The following is a 21,974-nucleotide window of genomic DNA, read 5'->3' as shown; positions in this document are numbered from 1 at the left end:
TATTCCATCTTCTACTAAAGAAGAAGTTACGGTTTTCAAAATAAATTCGAATAGTGTATTCTCATATTCTCTTTTAAAAAATGGGGTCATTTATGTTACCTTTTAATAAATAACTAGTAACATGTATGTCGCATGTTGCTGCATCGATCGGTTTTGTAAGTTGAATTTGGAGTATTGGTAAAATTATATATTGTTGCATTTGTTGGTTAAGATAAATACATAAGGTCGATACCATGGACTATCTTCAATTTATATCGTCATATAAAAATGTATTATATGTGACTAAAGTCATATATATGAAACATACATAAACATAAGCATGAAAACGTACATAAAATTACATCAAAACATAAAGAAACTCGAATTTATACTAAAACGTGCATAAAAATAAATAAGTAAGATTTTTTAAAGTTACACTACAAGAATAGTGAGTATAAGTGACGACACACGTCGCCGCTAAAAGTTCAGGTTGTTGCCGCTAATAACTTTAGAGGTAACGTGTCGCCGCTTAAAGGTTGCCGATGTTGCCTCGCCGCTAATGCTCTAAAGGTCACCACTATTGGTCTTCGTCGCCGCTAATGGACAGTCGATGCTAATACCCTGCATCGTCGCTAAAGGACTGTCGGCTAATACCCTGCATCGTCGCTAAAGGACTGCCGTCACTAATATACATGTGTCGCTGCTAAATGTGTCGCCACTAATTGTATTATCCATTTTTTTATTATTTAACATTAAAATTAGAAAAAAAGAACAGAATAAAAAGTATAAAAACTGCTTCGAAACATTATTTGTAGAAAAAAAAAACGTATTATATGTGAAATGACATAAACATAGGAAACATATATAAAAATAAGCACAAAAACGAAAAAAAATTACATTGAAATTAGATAAACTAAAATTTATACGGACACGTACATAAAAAAAACAAGTAAATTTTTTTAAATAAATTAACGAACGGAAGTTCTAAATATACGCCGAAACATTGAATATCTCGAATTTATATCGACACACACGCACAAGTATATATATATATATATATATATATATATATATATGTATGTGTATATATATATATATATATATATATATATATATATATATATATATATATATATATATATATATACACACACGTAAAATATTGTTGCATTTGTTGAAAGAGAAATATACAAGGGCGGTATCACTGATAAAACGTATTATTGTATTGATAAAACATATTATATGTCACTGAACTAATACGTAGGAAGCATACATAAAAATAAACAAGAAAAAGTATAAAATTTACGTCGAAGTGTAAAAAAATCCGAATTTATACCAACACACACATAAAAATTAGTAATATTTTTTTTAATGTAACGAACAAAAGTTTAAATAACTGAAATTGTATTATATATGACCTGAATCAAAAGTATGAAAAGTACATAAAAATAAGCATAAAAATATAAAAACATATTAACATCGAAAAGTAGACAAACTTGAATTTATATCAACACGTACATAAAAAAAAAGCAAATAAGTTTTTTTCTTTAAATTAACAAAAGAAAGCGGTAAATTTATGCCGAAACGTTGATAGTCTTAAATTTATATCGGCACATACATTAAATTAAACACATCAAAAATAATTTTTTTTAGTTAACGAATGAAAATTATTAAGGAAAATAAGATAATATACATATATACTATAGCGATAAAAATGGATGTTTAAAAAATGAAATGGGTGAAAGTGATATTTTAAAATGTAGAAAATTGAAAATATCATTTTACAAATATTTTAAAAATAAAGGGGTGAAAACTATCATTTTAGAAAATATAAGGATAGAAATTATCAATTTGCAAACCATTTAATAGTGTTTGGGGTAAACTATGTCACTTCAAACTATCATTTTAAAAAAATATAGAGATATAAAATATACACGTTATTTTAAACAACATAAGGATAAAAACTATTATTTTAGGCCATACGGTATACAACCCACAAACGTGTCCGTGGTTGAGGTGACAACGGATTACGGCCGTGCACACCAGCCCGTCCGGTCGTGGTTGCTCCGTTTCGTGGTGATTCGTTGTGGCCATCACGATTCTAAACGGCCAATGAAAATCGATTGTGAGTAACGGCTCACGTAACGTTCATTTTTTTTATTATTTTTTTATTTTTTACCTTTCGAACACCATTAAACATCTTCTATAAATACAACAGTTTTTTTTTCATTTACTCACACAATTCCTCTCATTTTATTCACAATCAAACACTTGTTTTGCTTGATAATTCAAAACGGATGGCTCCTAAAATGATGAATCGGTCAGAAAATGAAGAATAGAACTTAAAACTATAATGGGTGGTGGCTTCAGAAGACCCAAATGTTATAATGTCTCCTAATTTTTGCGTAAAAGTTGAAAACGTTTTCTATGATTTAATGGGTTGTCGAAGTCGTAGTCTTGATGAAATATGTTCGAAGTTTCACGATATGAAAGTTAAATACCTTGAGTTCGACGAAATTTATAACTTTGGTATAAACAACGTACATGAATGCAAACCGTTTGTTGTGGTCGTGCACCAATATGAAGACACGAAACACACACCATTTAAACTCGTCAATGCTTGGCTAAAATTGAAAGAATTCCCAAAATTCAGTCTTAAAAATAATAAAGTTTAAAAACTAGTGTAAGTTGTTTGTGGTTGCATTTTTTTTTAATTTTTTTTTAATTTTGTGTTGTGTGTTTTAAATTAATGTAATTTTTTTTAAAATATATATATTTTTTATTATGTTTTTTTAATGTAATGTTGTATTTTAATTTAATGAAAGACTAATATTAAAAAAAAAAATAGGATTTAAATGTATTTTTGAATTAAATTTAATTAAAAAAATGATGTGAAGTGGTGCGTTTAGTGGTAGGTATCCCATGATTAGAGGCAGAGAGTGTGGTGATGACGTGACACTCATTACTAATATTGGTTAGTGGTGGGTATAACTGATGGTCTTACAAAGTTTAATGTAAAAAACGTGGATGAAAGTGACATTGTCTTTTAATATTTATATAACATCACCAAAAATATCTCATTAAGACCAATATTAAATATTATTAAGAATGAATAAATAATAAATAAATATATAATTAGTTTAGAAGAATAACTAATAAACATATAATTCACAAACATATAATTCACATTGCTAATATTTGAAAATTACAAAATTAATTAGAAATAAAATGTCAAAATGAGCTAAATATAAATGATACTATATTATTTATTAATTTTTCTTTCACTTGGACCGTCCTTATAATGTGATTTTATTGTGTTATTCATTTGTGACAAATATAAATGATACTAGTTCTTGAATATTTTTCATTGATTTATTTATGGGATATCTCCAGAAAAGTCTCAATATTTTGGACAAATTTTTAATAAAGTCTTAAATTTTATTTTTTGAATAAAAAAGTCCTGACATTTTCACATTTTGAATAAAAAAGCCCAAGAAACCGGCTAAGTTATTCACTTTAGCCCTTTTTGACCTGCCTAGCAGGTCATGGGACCAAATTGTTAATTTTTCGAAAATAATGGGACTTTTTTGCAGATTTCGTTAGAATTTTTATATAATGTATAAACATATTTTTAACATATCTATATCTATTTTTACGTATTTGTGTATTTTTTATGTTTTTATATGTATATATTTTATGTATTTTAAATATATAAACGTATTTTTTTTTACTTATTTATATGTATTTTTAACCATTTTACATATTTTTTTATGTATTTTTATGTGTTTTTTATATATTATGTATTTATATGTAATTCTATGTATTTTTACGTATTTATGTACTTTTTAAAGCTTTTTATATAGATGTTTATGTATTTTAAATGTATAAACGTATTTTTTACGTATTTATATCTATTTTAAGTATTTTACATATTTTATATGTATTACGTATTTATGTATTTTTTAAGTGTTTTATATAGATGTTTTTCTATACTTATGTATTTTAAATGTATAGACGTATTGTTTTACGTATTTATATGTATTTTTTAAATATTTTACATATTTTTTTGTGTGTTTTTATGTGTTTTTTTATGTATTATGTATTTATATGTATTTTTACGTAGTTATGTATTTTTTTAGTTTTCATATATAGATGTTTATGTATTTTTATGTATATTAAATGATTAATTGTATTACTCTTACGTGATTAAACATTTAATATACATAAAAAAATACATAAACATCTATATAAGAAAACTAAAAAATTACATAAATACGCAAAAATATATATATAAATACATAATACATAAAAAACACACAAAAAAATTTGTAAAATACTTAAAAAATACATATAAATACGTAAAAAATACGTTTATACATTTAAAATACATAAATATACAAAAACTTTTAAAAAATACATAAATACGTAATACATAAAAAATATATAAAATACTTAAAAATAGATATAAATACGTAAAAAAATACGTTTATACACCTAAAATACATAAACATCTATATAAAAAGCTTAAAAAAATACATAAATACGTAAAAATATATAAAAATACATAATACATAAAAAATAACACATAAAAATACATAAAAAAATATGTAAAATGGTTAAAAATACATATAAATAAGTAAAAAAATACGTTTATACATTTAAAATACATAAAAATACATAAATATATACATATAAAAACATAAAAAATATAAAAATACGTAAAAATAGATATAGATATGTAAAAAAATATGTTTATACATTATATACAAATTTTGACGAAATCTGCAAAAAAAGTCTCATTATTTTCGAAAAATTAACAATTTGGTCTCATGACCTGTTGAACAGGTCAAAAAGGGCTAAAGTGAATAAATTAGCCGGTTTCTTGTGTTTTTTTTATTCAAAAGTTGAAAATGTCAGGATTTTTTTATTCAAAAAATAAAATTTAGGACTTTATTAAAAATTTACCCAAAATATTGAGACTTTTCTCGAGATATCCCTTTATTTATTTGTGTAATAGATTATTTATCAATTTAAACACATTGGTTACCCTCCAAACCTATCACTAAAAATATGATCAGTTAAATAATAATAATAATATGGTCAAATGAATGAACAAAAAGTTACACCACTTTTAATAATGGTCGTGTACTAGGAAAGTACACAAGAAACTGATCCCAATGATATAAACTTTGTAAAAATATGACTTCGATTGGAGGAGTTATGATTTTGTAAAAAAGTAAAAATGAACGGTGTTAATAACGCTATTAACTTCAAAATGGTATAAAGAAATTGGTTGAGTTTTGGCTAACGTCATTAAAAGGAAAATCGTAGTACTTTGAGAGATAAGAACTTTAAAAAGAAAAAGATCAAAAACGGAGTTCGTATCAATAAGATACGATTTTTAGAAAAATATAAAATACGAGTTAAAAATAAAAGTTAAAATTTGGCGACGCAACCTTAAAGAAAGTTGTAGTACTAGTAGAGAACTACACAAATATATAAAGAGGGTAAGAATCAAGATTCATATAAGGAATATATGCTTTTTTATAAAAGATTTAGAGGTGCATGTCAAGTGCGCTCCATGCTCGATGCGCACATCTGACACCCAGCTTCTTCGAGATTAGAGAGACGTGGACCATCAGAAGTGTGACGCATGGCAAACTCTGGATGGAGCACAAGTCGAGTGCATGTCGCGCGTGAAGTGCTGTAACGACCCAAATTTCAAATAAAATTTTCATTTTTAATTAACAAAACATTCCCATAAAATATGAAGTAACATTGACCATTGTTTTCAAAATTCATAACGTTAACATTTTATTTCAAACATCAGAGTGTCTCATCAAAGCAAATGTCGGAGAGTGCATGCCACACCATCAAGCCTTTCCCTTGCCCTTTGGCTCAGAAGTACCTGAAACAAATCAACAAACTGTAAGTTAATGCTTAGTGAGTTCCCCAAAGCATACCCCACACAATCCACATAATCACATAATCCATATTAGCTATAAAAGATACATAAACCATATAAGCCATGCATACAATGTATAGGGATGTCGTGGGCTCCCCCAGGGTCTTACTCCAGGATGCCATGGGCTCCCCACATGGTCTTACACCTAAGTGTCATGGGCTCCCCCATGGTCTTTAATAGGAAAGCCATGGGCTCTCCACATGGTCTTACATCCAAGTGACATGGGCTCTCCCATGGTCTTTAATAGGAAAGCCATGGGCTCTCCACATGGTCTTACATCCAAGTGTCATGGGCTCTCCCATGGTCTTCCATACAAGCATACCACATATACAACTAGCGTACCTCCTAACACATAACCAGGTAATATGCCACATAACACTACTTCAACTAGTGTACCACATATCATAAAATGGGTCGGCCTTGGTGCCTTCGACCCATTGGTATGGCGAGGGGACTCATCTCTCAAGAATGCTGGACTAATAAGATAGGATCAAATAAGTCCCAACGCGCAGCTCCAACTCAACTGCCTATAACCATCATGTGATTAACTTGTCAAAATCCCGAAATACCATAAATGCTCTCAAAGTCAAACTTGGTGAACCCTAGTCAAAGTCCAAGTCAACGGTCAAGGTCAACAGTCAATGTTGACCCCAACTCGTCGAGTGCATCTAACAACTCGTCGAGTTCATTCAGAGTCCAGAAAACCGGGACAAACCATAGCCAAATCGCCGAGTTGTCTCATCAACTCGACAAGTTCACTCAATATCCAGTAGACGGGGAAACCCGATCCAACTCGTCGAGTTGCTAGGGCAACTCGTCGAGTTTTCCCCCTGTTTGCTTATTCAGATGATACGTTGATTGTAGGGACTCTAGGGCTTAGATCTGAAACCTAAAGGTGTCTAGAAGGATAAAGTTTCCAACTTTATCCTCTAGAACTACTCCGAATGCTCTAAAGCCCTTAACAAAGGTTGGAAAGCTCAAAAGCTTAGCCATGTGGTTCAACACTCTAGGGATCTGGAATCCCTCCTTTCCAGAAGAGATTTTAATCCTCAAAACGTTCCAAAGATGGAGGCTTTATGGACATGCATGTCCAATGCATGTCTTGAAGTCAAAATGGCCAAAGAGGGAAAATATACCCTAAAATCCATGCATGGCATCCATGTTTGACCAAAAGCTAGATCTAGCCTACCATGGGACCATTTTGCCCTGGAGATTCATAAAGTTGCAAACTTTATGAATCACATGCATGCAATCGACAAGAATGATAGGAAATGAAGAGTAAACTCAAGATCTAGTCATACTCTAAGATAAAAATCGAATCTTGAATGCTTACAATAATCCACAAGATGGTCAAGCTCAAGAGTGAGGGCTTTGTTTGCTGGATCTTCTCCTTCTTCTCACTATCTTCTTCTTCTTAAGCTCTAAAAGTCACTCTAGCTCATAATATGAGAGAAAATGAAGATTAGGGTTTATCACTGGCGTTTTTAGGGTTTGGAGGCTGATGAAAGGTCAGCCTCAAGGTTTTAAGGAGATTATATAGGGTGCAAACCCTAAAATTTAGGGTTTTCCTTTATAGCGCCTACTCATCGAGTTGGGCCTTCCAACTCGTCGAGTAGGTCCTAAATCCCGCGTCCCACAAATGATCTCTACTCGACCAGTCGGAGCTCCCCAACTCGTCGAGTTCCAGTCTAAAACCCTAAATTTCTAAAAAGAAATTGATACCTTAAACGAGCGTTACAAATCTCCCCAAACTTGAACTAGACTTCTTCGGTACTGCCATTGCACCTTTACTAACTTCACCTCCTTATTTTGGAGACCCTTGGTCTTCTTATCCAAAACCAAAATGGGCCTCTCAATGTAGTTCGGGCTCTCGTCCACCTGAATGTCATCCAGAGAAAAAACCACGGCCTCGTATGTGACACACTTCCGAAGCTGAGACACGTGGAAGGTGTTGTGTTTCTGGCTAAGCTCATCCGATAGATCCAAACGATAGGCCACCTTGCCCACCCGAGCAGTAATCCTGAACGGTCCAATATATTGGGGCCCTAGCTTGCCCCTCTTATGAAACCTAATGACATCCTTCCATGGTGACACTTTCAGTAAGACGAAATCCCCCACTTGAAACTCAAGATCCAATCGGCGCCGGTCAACATAGCTTTTCTGACAGCTCTGTGAAACTCGTAGCCGGTCCCGCACCTGCTGAATCAACTTAGTAGTTTTGAGCACCACCTCGGTGCTCCCCATGACTCGGTGCCCTACCTCACCCCAACAAACAGGGGTCCTACACCTCCGACCATACAACATCTCAAACGGTGGTCGGTCGATACTAGCATGATAACTATTGTTGTATGAAAACTCTACTAGTGGGAGGTATGTATCCCAACTCCCTCCAAAGTCCAACACGCATGCCCAAAGCATATCCTCGAGTGTCTGGATCGTCCTATCGCTCTGGCCATCTGTCTGGGGGTTGTATACTGTGCTGAAATACAACTGAGTGCCTAGTTCCTCTTGGAACTTCTTCTAGAACCTAGAGGTGAATCGAACATACCGGTTGGAGACTACTGAAACTGGCACCCCATGCCTAATCACCACCTCTCGCACATAAATATCCGCTAATTTCTCAGCGGAGTTGCTCTCGGAAATCGGAATAAAGTGGGCACTCTTTGTCAATCTATCCACAGTCACCCATATGGCATCCACACCCCTCGTTGTCCTCGGTAACTTTGTGATGAAGTCCATAGTGATCTCTTCCCATTTCCACATAGGAATGGCTAACGGCTGAACCTTGCCGTGAGGTCTCTGATGCTTGGCCTTGACCTTCCTGCAGGTCAAGCACCGCTCCACGAACCATGTAATCTCCCGCTTCATGCATGGCCACTAGTAACTCAACCTCAGATCCCTATACATCTTCGTGGGCCCCGAGTGAATAGAGAACTTGAATTTGTGTGCCTCCTCCAAAATCTTCTGCCTCACACCCCCAGTTACCGGTACCCACACCCGACTACACTATGTCAGAAGACATCGACTATCCCTAACAAACAAGGGATACTGACCCTGAATCCTCTCTATCTTCTAATTCTCTTTCTTCACACCCTCGACCTGAGCTTGCTTGATCATATCCAATAGTGGAGAGATCACTGTCATCCTCAAGCAAACGTTCCCAATCGGGGAACCCACCGTCTTGTGGCTCAAATCATCGGCCACCACATTAGCCTTCCCTGGATGGTATAAGATCTCATAGTCATAATGATTCAGCACATCCACCCACCTCCTCTATCGCATGTTGAGGTTCTGCTGATCCATAAAATACTTCAAACTCTTGTGATCAGTATAAATAGTGCACCGTACTCCATACAAGTAATGCCTCCAGATTTTGAGGGCAAACACCACTGCCCCCAATTCTAGGTCGTGAGTGGTGTAATTTGCCTCATGAGGCTTCAACTTCCTCGAGGCGTAAGCAATCACATGCCCCCTTTACATCAGTATCGCCCCTAACCCTAAGATCGATGCATCACAATACACTACCAAATCATCCAGCCCCTCCGGTAGCACTAGAATCGGGGCCTCACATAACTTCTGCCTCAGGGTCTCGAAAGTCGACTGCTGGTCTGGGCCCCACTGGAAAGTCACATTTTTCTTGGTCAAAAGGGTCAAAGGCACATCGATCTTGGAGAAATCCTGGATGAATCTCCGATAATAGCCCGCTAAACCCAAGAAGCTACGGATCTCAGATGCGTTCTTTGGTACTTCCCACCGCATCACTGCCTCAACCTTGGTTGGATCCACCGAAATACCCTCCTGGTTGATGATATGCCCCAAAAACTGCACCTCTCGCAGCCAGAAGTCACACTTTGAGAACTTGGCATAAAGCCTTTCCGTTCTCAATGTCTCCAATACCTCCCTCAGATGCTGCTCATGCTGCTCCTTGGTCTTGGAATAGACCAGGATATCATCAATAAAAACGATCACCGACCGATCCAGTGTAACGCCCGTGTTTCTAGGCTAGACATTAATATTGACGTAATAATCTAGGTTAACCTTTGTAACTCATTTTGAAGTAATAAAGAGGAATTATGTGAATATTATGTGCTTATCTGCTTAATTATTATGATTAATGAATTAAGAATAAAAATAAGCGTCGAAAATAAATACTAGATAAAGCCGATATCTTAGGATAAAGTTGTAAAGAATCTCGTTAGAAACATTTAGGCGAGAACGTCATCGAATTCCGAGTTATAACGAAGAAGTTATGACCTGTCGAAGTTTCGCGACAAAACCGATACGGCGCCGAATGACGTAAAAAGTGAGTTTTTGATAAACTACTTTTTAGCATTGGTGATCTAAATCAAAGTCGTAGTGTTCATTAAATTGAGAATATGCATAAAAAGAACGCCCAAATCTGACTTCGTGTGAGGAAGTTATGATTTTTCTAAGTTTCAGCTTAGCAGTAGACAACTAAAAACTCGAATTTTAGATCGAGTGATATTTAGCCGACACAATCTAAACGAGAATCGAAGGTCTCGTCAATAGTAGTTCAACGGTAAAAATACAGACGAAAACGGACGTCGGATGAAGAAGTTATGAATTTTTAACGGATTTTCCTATCCCGGTCTGTTAAAAATAATAATATTAAAAATAAAGTCAAAATTAGCTGACGAAGTCTAAACGAAAGTTGTAGAGCATAATTTTCCCTATGCGTGCATATAAAGAACGTCAAAACGGAGCTCATATGCGAAAGTTATGGATTTTATAAGATTTTTGCACAAATTCCGAGGAATCTCGCATGGATAAGCCTTATCTGGATCGGCCACGTCACCCGGATTCTCGCATGCATACCCCGTGTCGGATTTTGATTCGACCGAAGGGAGGACCAACCAAAGTAGGCCGCATGTCGCCTCGTGTCCGAAGCACCTTAGTCACCGATGCGTTGTAGCCTCCGAACTCGGACGCGTGCCTCCATCCGAACCGAGCCACCTGTCATCCGAGCCTCGCACCCGCCACCTGCCCCCCTCGCATGCGAGCCATCTGGAGCCCCTCGCATCTGCTGCCACGTGCTCGCTTCTCAGCCCTCAGATCCGAAGCTCGCACCCTATAAAAGGGAGGGCTACGAGACTTTCCGGGTATGTTTGGATTTTTGCCACTTTCTACCCCTAAACTCATATTTTCACTATTTTGACTTCCCCCGAAGCCCCGAGATCATTTCCAACACCCGAACACACGCCCCGAAGTACCCGAAGACCCGGAAAATTTTATCTTTTCGGTTTTGAAGCCCAACCCTCGCAGAGCCCGGTTTCTTAATAAAACTCCTGGTTTTATTAGAAACAATTGTTTTAGGAAACGAAGTGCTGCCCGATTATCGTTAAATCAAGTGAGTGTATAGTCACTTTCATCTTACACATAGATATGAAGTATGTTATATAAAATACATGCTATGTGATTATATATTGTTTATTTATTTGAGATGGATGATGAATGAATGATTATACAGATTTTTAAATAAATTAAACTGTATATGTATTTTTTTTATCTACAAATATGTTGGGTAAAACATGGGTAGATAGTTGATGTGTGATGAAATAAAATGATGAGAGGCCTCGATGTTATTGTGATCCAGTCATCTAGCGGAGTATGGATGACGACCACAGACTTTTCTAGACAGTCCAGTGGAACGCTGGCAGGCTCGCAACCTGTAGGTGTTAATGAGCTTGGGTGCTCATTTGCTATACTCCATCCCCCACATGGTTGCCTTATTTGACATAAATTCCTGGGAAACCCCCAAAGCAGTGTTGTCGCCCCGATGAAAATCCTTAGACTAGGTCCCTTGTGATAGTTGTTTTAGGGATGTAAAGTGAGGATAACGGGAATGAGTAATCGGGTTATTGTTGTTTGATGAAATTAATAAATTTATTTATTGTGGGTTGAAAACCCTATATGCTCACCAGGCTCCCAAGCTTGACCCACTCAGTTTTCTTTGTATTACAGGTAGTGGCGCGAGAGCATAACTTGAATGACTTATCAAGATATTTTGATTATAGGCATGTAGTGTATATAACTGTTGTAAGGCTTATAATGTGTCGTTTATGCTTTTGGTCTGTATCGGAACATGACATCCCGAGTTTTTTTATATATAATAAAAAAACATTTCTTTAAGAAATGCCTTGGTAAATCTTATTTTATCATATTTCGTTTTGGGAACAAATTCCGCAATTCTTTTAATGAAAAGATTACTCTGAGATCATTTTAAAAGCATAAATTAAACCGGTCTTTTCTGGCCGTGAATTTGGGGATGTCACATCCAGCATCGGTCTACACACCCTGTTCATGAGATCCATGAACGCTTCTGGGGCATTGGTGAGCCCAAATGGCATCACCACAAACTCATACTGGCTGTACCGAGTCCTGAAAGATGTCGTCGGTATATCCTCATCCCGAATCCTCATCTGATGGTACCCCGACCGAAGATCAATCTTGGTAAACCAAGACGCACCCTGCAGCTGATCGAATAAATCATCGATCCTCGGTAGCGGATAACGGTTTTTCACCGTTACTTTGTTCAGCTCTCGATAATCAATACACATCCTGTGTGACCCGTCCTTCTTTTTCACGAACAGGATCGGTGCTCCCCACGAGGAACTGCTCGGACGGATAAACCCTCGGTCTAGCAGCTCCTGAAGCTGGGTAGATAGCTCCTGCATCTCGGGAGGAGCTAGCTGGTACGGTGTCTTGGCTATCGGAGCGGCACCCGACACTACATCAATGCGAAACTCCACCTTCCTCTCCGGAGGCACTCGAGGTAACTCCTCGGGAAAGACATCCCGGAACTCTTGTACAACCGGTACGCTGCCCAAATCTGTCGTGGTCTCAACCCTCATATCCGAGATATATGCCAGAAATCCCGAACAACCCTACTGAAGAAGTCTCCTAGCCCTCGTAGCTGAACAGAGGGTTGGCCCCTGCGAGGCCCTCTCTCCATGAATAACTACTTCTCCCCCACTTGGGGTTCGAACTCTAACCAACTGGCGCTCGCAATCGATCATGGCCCAATTGGCCCCCAGCCAGTCCATCCCGACGATCACCTTCAGTCCTCGTAACGTTATCAGGACTAGATAACCAAGAAACCTCTCCCCAAGCACATTCAGAACACAGTCCCGATATACCCTCGCAACACTCATAGTGCGGTCATCCGCAATCTCAACCTCAAGTGGGGAATCTAAAATCCCTGGTGCATCCCAGAACTTCTTGCTAAGTGCAAGAGATACAAACGATCGGGTAGCACCTGAATCAAACAGAACATGAGCTGACATAACATTGAAAAAAAAGTTCCCTATACATGAGCAAAATATATACACATAAGCTATACAAATCAATATCAAGCAGGAAAGATAAAACACGTTCCAGCCACGACCTTTGGCACTGCCCAAGCCTCCTCGGTAATCAACTGAAATGCACGGCTCTTCACCGCTGTAGAATCCACCTTAGCAGGGCGGCCATCAGTGATCCTCAGTGTGGCGGGTGCAGGCACCGCCACTGCTCCTCCCCCTCCCTGCAACCTCGGACAGTCGACCCGTTTGTGGCTGGTTTGGTTGCAGTGAAAACAAATTAAGCTCTTCTTAGGGCAATCCCTGATCACGTTGCCCGACTGGCCACATGCGTAGCATCGCGAGCCTACCGTCCGACAAGCCCCACTATGCGGTTTACCGCACTTGGCACACCGGCCATGGCCCTGCTGGCCACTACTGGAAGAATCCGAGGTCTTAGGCTTTCTAGCCTGACCTACTGCTGTATGTGCCTGCTCAAGCTTCCGCTTGGTGCGCAATTCCTGTTGGATTAGTGTGTAAGCCCATAACTATAATCGATATATACTTGACCCGACCCGTCATGGTCCATTTGAGTTGCATGGCATCAGGACATTTGGATAGACCTTTTGTGAGAAGAGGATATTTGTGACATATTAATATATTATAAGTTCTAATATATTAAGATGAAATCATATTATTTAATTAGTATTGATTAGGAATTAATTTGGAATTAATTTAGTGATCAAAAGAGACTAATTAAATATATGGGGATTGATTGTGTAAATCGTTCATTCTTATATATGTGGGCTTATGATCCATGATTCCTTATGTTGGGTTTAACCCATGTGGTGACTCATGGATACTCCATGGAGTTTAAAACCCATGGAGCATAAGGAATGGTTAAAGCCGCGGGTTACATGGTGTAACACTAATGTGGACACTATATAAAGACCCCATTAGTTGGTGAAATTGGCACTAGTGAATACACAAGAGGGCAAGTCGATTTCTATGAGTCAAGTATCCTCTTTCATGGTTATTCCAAGATGTTCATGATGTTGTGTGAACCATTTGAGGTGTCACACTTGGGGCACTAGGCTCTTAAGCTTCATGGAATCAAGCTACCACAAAGAGGTATGTATTCTATCTAGTTTGGTTATCCTATTACATATGATTGTATGCTAGTTAGGGTAATACCTTGAAAATTGATATTTTCATGTATAATAGAGGAAACATAGATCCAAGGTATTTAGGGTTGCATGTACACCTTAGGAGTGTTAGAATGCTCAAAACCCAACAGTGGTATGAGAGTCTAGGCTTGTTTTCAAGTTATACATGTTGAAATAGCTTAAAAATCGAAAATTTTGGCTTCCTGGGCACTGGACTCACCGAGTCCACTGATGGACTCGTCGAGTCCATGAAGAAATTCATCCTACTCGTCGAGTAGGTTCATACACTCGACGAGTAGAAGCCCCTGACAACATATTTTCGACTTTTAAGGCTGGAATTAGTCTAGAATCATTACCTTAAACTGTTTTGGACTTATAAAACCTATTTTTATGTGGTAATGATTATGGTAAACCAATTTCAAAGTTGTTATCAAAGTTTCAAGTTTTATATATGTTTATATGATTCATGAAAATTGTTGGTATGGATTGTTCATGCTTATGAGTTTTGGTAGATCATAGGAATTATGTGCAAATTGTTTGTTAGTGTAATTCTTGATCTTAATGACATTGTATGGACTCCATAACGTGTCCTCAAGTTATGGATTACCAAGTTTTTTGTGTCACATTGTTTTATGAGTTAATTTAGATTAATGGAAAAATTATGTGTTAGTTGTTTTCAATCCAAATTGATCTAAAAGTAGTTCATAAAATGTGTTTTTGTAACTTGTCCTCAAGTTATATGAAAAGTCACATTTATGAATCTTAAAACTCATAAAAGTGTCATAGGCTACAGAATGAAGAGTCTTTTTCTCATAAATAGTTTTATGGACTTCATAACTTGTCCTCAAGTTATGAATGTTCAAGAGTCTCTTCATTAAAGTTTTTAAAAACTTTAATTAAACTCATAAGTTATGAAAATCCAAGAGTTTTGAATAGTTTCAATACCTGCCCTCAAGTTTTGGAATTTGTAAAGTTTACCCCTTATGTATACTTTAATTCCAAATCAAACCCTAGAATTTTAAAAGTTTAAAATTCAACCCTTATACTATTATTATAATTTTAATTATATAGATATGTATAAGATAAAGTCAATCTTACTGTTAGTAGGCCTCATTTACGAAGCCGATCTATAAGAGGGGTATAAGGTTACTGCCTATAAAATGGCAGTTTAATGGGTGTCCACTCTCACCCACCGCTTCCTTGACTGGTGGAGGGTCATTAGCCGAACGGGTAGGATAAGGACTATAATTCTCCCTTCATTAAAAGTATAATGATAAATACTAAGTAACTAAACACTTATAAATTCCTAATCTTAGTTACTTAGGAAAATGTGAAAAGGTGCTAACCCATGAAATTGCACTTTGCACCTTTGTTAGGTCGTTAGTGGAGCGTGTTTGGTTAACCGGCACACTAACGTAGGACTGACAATGTGTGGCAAATGGTAACTTAATGTTTATCATAGATTGGTGGAGCGCGTGTGGTTAACCGGCACATCAATTAGGTGATTAAGTTAAGGGTACCAAGTAAATTTGCATGGTTATTCACACCTTGTTTGTGATCCTCGGCATCCCAGTCACAAACTTGAGAGGGCACAATCGAGATTTAAACATGCCATTGAAAGTTCAATGAATCTCAAAAGATCTAGGAGTTTCAATCCAATTAAAACTTAATAATTTATTTTGTTTTTCATGGTGGAAATTGGTAAATCGTCATTTACCTACCTTCAAATATTTTATAACTTGGATTACGGCATCCCTCTTCCAGTTATAAATAGTTTGTTGGGTCCTAGCCTTAATATCTCATATTCGGTGTTATATTAAGGACTTAAATCAACTAAACTTGAATTTCTCCCTCATAAATGTCTATTTTCAGACAACTATGGTCTTCCCAAATCTTTAGGAACAAGCCTTCCTAATGAAGATGATATCCCACATGGAAATCAAGGTGGAAGATTAATCCCTTTGTTGTGCATTAATGGGACTGGAAATCATGCTTCACTTCCTCCACCTCCTCCAATAATTCTTCCTATCCCACAAGTTTCAAGACTTGAAAAGTTCTAAGTCACTTAATCCCTATTGGAAAGCAAAGACTACATGTGCTTAGATCTTCGAGGTTAAGTCACATATTGGCAAGCCGGGAGAGTCGGGTGTCGAAGTCTCGAGGTAGCTGGCTGTTGACTTGGTTCTTCAGTCACTCCCTGATGACAGATCACGACATAACCCTTAGTGATCTTACCTATTTGCTTGATGCTGCTAAATCAGCAATGATTTGGAGCATTGGTAAAGAAAATTTGATTGATCTGCTTCCGAAAACTTCCATGGACATTGACAATGGTAACATTAGAAGTTCAGAAAAGCTTTCTCTTCCCAATAGAAAGGGATTGACCATGGTCAAGTCATTTGACCAATGGTAAAGAGAAAGGCTAAGTCTGAGACAATCAAGTGTACCATTTCCAAAAGGTCCATATGTCTCTTTTTCCAAAGGAATGGGCATTGGTTGCGAAGCTGCCGAATTTACCTGAAAGTTCATAAGGATGGTAAAAGTCAAAAAAGGTTTGACTTTGCTTCAGGTTAAAGTCCATTATATAACTCTATGAAGTCTGTTTTGAAGATTCTTAATACATGATGTAATGTAATTACATTTTGATGTTTTGAAGAATCAAAGGAAACCTAAAGAAAGAGTATGTTGATTCTGATCGCGAAGATGGATTTCGATCGCAAGGTTCGGTGATCAGAATTTTGAGCTGCTACTTAAGAGTTATGATATATTGCTTAGGAATAGACAACAACATGTTTTTCATATGTATTTGCATTGTAACGATAAGAATTTTTTGCAAGTTTAAAATAAAAGAAAAGGTTTTGATTTTATTTATTTTAAGTATCCTTACAATGGAATTTGTGAAAAAATTGTTGTTTATGTGTTTCCATTGATAAACAATATTGGAAAATGGATTTGATTCTTTCATTTGTGGTAGTGTCATAATTTACCAAATAAGGAAAGATTCTCATCACTCAAGTTTCAGTTGGATAGAAACTTGGAATCATGCAAGTTGTATTGTATGATGAGTGAGAATTTTCATTTTTGGGAAATTAAGACTAATTCCTTGTTCACATGTATGTGTGAGTCAAGTGAAGGACTGAAGGATTGGGTACACTAGGTTGTGCGTTGGTCAGGTACACCATAAAGGTCGATAAGATTATTCGTCATGATTTACTAAAGTTTAGTAAATATGGTTATACTTACAAGTTTAAGAGTAATTCTGAAACAATGGAAAAGTTTCAATGTATGGCAGGACGAATGAGAAGAATCAAATTAGGCAGAAAGATAAAAGTTTCTCCAATCTGAAAAAGGTGGGAGAGTGCTTAAGTATCTTGGTTTATGGTTATCTTGGTGATTATGAAGCCATATCACAATTGATCCTCTAAGGACACCTTAGTGCATTTGTTTGGCTAAGGAGAGGAATCGTGACTTATTGAAATGGTTAAATCAAAAGATAAATCATACTTCGTTCCAAAATCAAATCTTAGAGTCATACTCCAAGATTGAGCCTTGAGTGACATAATCTTAAAAAAGTTGTAAAACACTTGTCAAATGTAGAGTAAAATGTTTTCTACTCTTGTACATTCGAGATTGGTAAGTTGTGATGTTTTGGATAAGACAAAGACCAACTAAGACCAATTGTGAGAAGTGTTTAACTTGATAAGAATCCGCACTAACTCTTGAATATTTATTTTGTCAAGAAATGATTCTTGACAAAAGAGAATCTTATATGTCAAGAGGTCAGTGGGAGTCTTTAAAAATCTTGAGATGGTTTCAAGAACTAATCAAGAGTATTGTTAATCACTAGCCCACGACTTGAGGTTTGTAACCTATCGTGTTGACATATTCTTATTTCTGTGGTTAAAGTTGACTATGCTTGTGAGTTCTATGTGTTCTCAATTGTTTGCATAACAATGTGGAAGCAATGGTAGGCCCTTGAGCTGCCAAGGGGCAAGAAATCAAGATTGAACAAGTTCAGTCCATATGAGTTTGGGTTTGTCACTAACCCTGTCTTGTGATTATGTTTTTGACAAATTCACATGGATAGGAATACATACACCATAAAAAAATCTAAGTGTCATAAGGTTTCTCTCTGATTTATGAAAATGATGGTGAGGAAACGCTTTCACTAAGTAGATTTTAAGTAGATATCAATTGTGATATTTGCATTCTCATGTCGTTAGTGGAGCGTGTTGGGTCAAAAATATGATTTATACTTTACTTTTCTAGGAAAATGTATTTTTGTGTCTTGGACCGTAAACAGTTTGATGTTTACGGCCGTATACGTGTTTACGGCCGTAAACAGGTTTACGGCCGTAAACCCATTTACGGCCCATATTACCAAGCCCATATTCCCTTGTATATATATAGGTGTTAGGGGTGAGGAGTAGAGATTTGATGAACGTGAGAAGAGAGATTCTAGAGAGAAGAGAGCATTTTGTGTGTGTGAATCTTGTGTAAGGAACTTAATTCTAATCATATCATTCAAGATTCATATTATTATTCTTCTCCTTCTCTTCTATTTGATCTGACATCATCCGTTTGATTGGGATTCCGCACCATCAAACAGATCTGATTGATACACAAGCAGATTAGGGACTTACAATTGGTATCAGAGCAAGGATTGTATCAGTCAATTTTGTAAGATTTGGAGCTTATTTTATCTTATTTTCGAAATATTTTCGCGCTTTTGGATAGATCTCTGAAAATTAAAGGGGGTTTCTTCTTTGCATTTTTCATAAAAACGAGTTTTTGATCGAGTTTTGGAGCAAAATAGGGTGAAAAACGTCGTTTTTTTTGCGAATCTGTTGAAGGTTTACGGCCTTTGAAGGGTTTACGGCCGGAGTTTACGGCCGCAAACAGTTTGCGGCTAGGGTTTCTCGGCGGCGGCGGCTAGGGTTTCGGAGTTCACGGCCCAGGAGTTCACGGTCCGAGATTACGGCTCGGAGTTTACGGCCTCGGTTTGCGGTACTTAGTTTGCGGCTCGGTCTAGCTCGTTTCCGGTTCGCACCTCGCAGCAGCCTCGCCTCGCAGCCTCGTCCTCGCTTCGTAGCTGTCTTCACAAGCCTTGCCTTCGCATCTTCAAAAAACTTTAAACGGAATTGAGAGGTGCCGGGATTCGAACCCAGGTCTCTTCCCTAGTAAACCAACGCTTCTTCCAACTCAGCTAGGCTTCCTTTAGATACAAGCCTTTCGATATTAATTGATAAACACTCCCTGTCGCACCTAATTTCGAAATTTGACACTTTTAACCCCAAAATTAAATTTCTTTTAGTTTTAAATTCCTTTTTCATCCAAAATATAAAAAAATTATAAATAAAAAAATAAAATAAATAAATAAATAAATAAATAAAAATAATAATAATAATAATAATAAAATAATAATAATAATAATAATAATAAAAATAATAGTTTTTAATTTTTGACTTTTATTTTTGACTTTTTTTCCTTAAAATTTTGACTTTGACCTTAAAGTTTGACCTTTGACTTTAAACTTTGACTTTCTCGTTTGACTTTTAAAAACTCTGTCGGTCACATTTTCGTCGATTTCAGGCTCAAAAACACGGTTAATCACAGAATGAGATGCATATTCCTGGTCGAAAACGCAGTACCTTCAAAGCTATCAGATTAATTTCGCAAAAATCGAAGAAATTTTTTTCGGAGGAGAGAGAGGATGAGAGTTTGCGGCCGGAATAAGAAAAATGAAGGGGATTCCGGCTGTAAGCTCCTTTTATACCTACTTTTCATTTACCTGATAACCACACAGTATAAGGCAAGATCCAACACAGTCCAATATTTGTCAAAAATTTTAAAAACCACATCTTTTGAGGATTTAAAATTAAAATTAAAATTAAAATAAAAATAAAATTAACTAATTTCTAAAATTTAAAAATTAAAATAATTAAAAATTAAAATTTTTGACAATTATAAAATAAAATTAAAATTAAATAAAAATAATAATAATAATAATAATAATAATAATAAATAATAATAATAATAATAATAAAAATAATAGTTGGAATGGTTCAACATAAGGAAATTCTATATATGTTGCATTCTCAAAATTCGATTATGATTACGGAATCCCTCTTCATAGTTCGAATTTTGAGAACATGGAAAATAAAAAAAAATTATAGCATGAATCAGGTCCCATATGCTTCGGGTATAGGATCGATTACATGTGCTATAATATTTATCCATTCTAAATTTTCCAAATGCCTAGGACATTAAGAGGGAAAAAGGAATAGAACTGGATTTGACTAAAATGATTAAGCAATTGTCGAGGACAATCTGAGGTTTGCGAAAGATTGGTTGCTCATGGACAATTGGAAGTATATAGATAGGACCATATTGACATATTCTGAAAGGACGCAACTCTTGTTCAGAAGTCATAGTCAAAATGAGAATATGGAATTGTCTCCATAGGTGGAAGTTATTCCTTGAATCTGTGTAAGATTAGAGAACTTAATGCAAGAAGGGTGTTCAAAGGAATGTACTTTGAATGTGAGATTTCGTTTCCATGGAATTGCTCTCCATTGGAATACTTTGTAATGTCTGTTGCCAAGTCTTTGTGACTTGTGTGCATATTCATTGCAAGGGGATCATTGCATATAAGTTTAGAATCTAATAGATTATAGTAAATGGCAAGAGTTTGGTATTCTTACATTTACAATAAGGATTGGGATTGTGAAATGAGCATCATTGAAATATTGTCAATTGACCTGTTTCACAAAGCAAGGATCACAAGACAAACATAGTGTGCATACTTGGAGTATGGCATAGCTATTGTTTAGACAAACATAGTGTGCATGCTTGGAGCATGGCATGACTATTGTTTTTATTCAAGTATTAAGTTGATAAATCGAAACATTATACAATGAATAATGAGTAATCAATATGGTGCTTAGATAAAATGTGTTTTTATTTACACTTAAAGTGTTGGGGCCATATAGGATTAGTATTATTCTTGTATTTCACTTTGCATGTTTTGACTTCCAGAATAACTAGTTCATTCTTCCCGAATGACTAAGTTATTCAAACCATCCACAGTCGGTCATATGTTGGAAGTAGATATGAATCAAGATTGTCATGAAGCTGGTTTGTAGATGTCCAAGGTAGTGGGCATAGCAAGAGTTGCTGCAACATTCATGAGTGCTCATAAGTTCTGAGTATTAGATTAAACCCATGCTCATTTGAATCACTTCATGGATTTTATCACGAGTGAATCATAAGATGATAATATCTTATATTCATCAAACCTAGAGATATGAGTTGTTGACTATGAGTTGGTTATACATTGATTGCACAAAAACGCATTGGTAACTCGATGTTATAAAACGTGCCTTTGTGTATGATTCAACAAGTAGTTAGTACAAGCATATGAGTCAAAGTTTATCCATTCCTTTTACCCTTAAAGGGATGAAAGCGATATATGTGGGCCCCTCGATGATTTAGTGATGACACCCAAAGTGCTTGGCCAAGCCTGGACTGATTTGATTTGTTCAATTAGTCGGTCGTCATAAATCA

The sequence above is a fragment of the Lactuca virosa genome, chromosome 3 (assembly GCF_052849685.1).
Source record: "Lactuca virosa cultivar CGN04683 chromosome 3, Lactuca_virosa_CGN04683_v6, whole genome shotgun sequence".
Classification (NCBI taxonomy): Eukaryota; Viridiplantae; Streptophyta; class Magnoliopsida; order Asterales; family Asteraceae; genus Lactuca; species Lactuca virosa.
The sequence above is the reverse complement of the archived record's forward strand: the minus strand, read 5'-3'. Positions refer to the sequence as shown.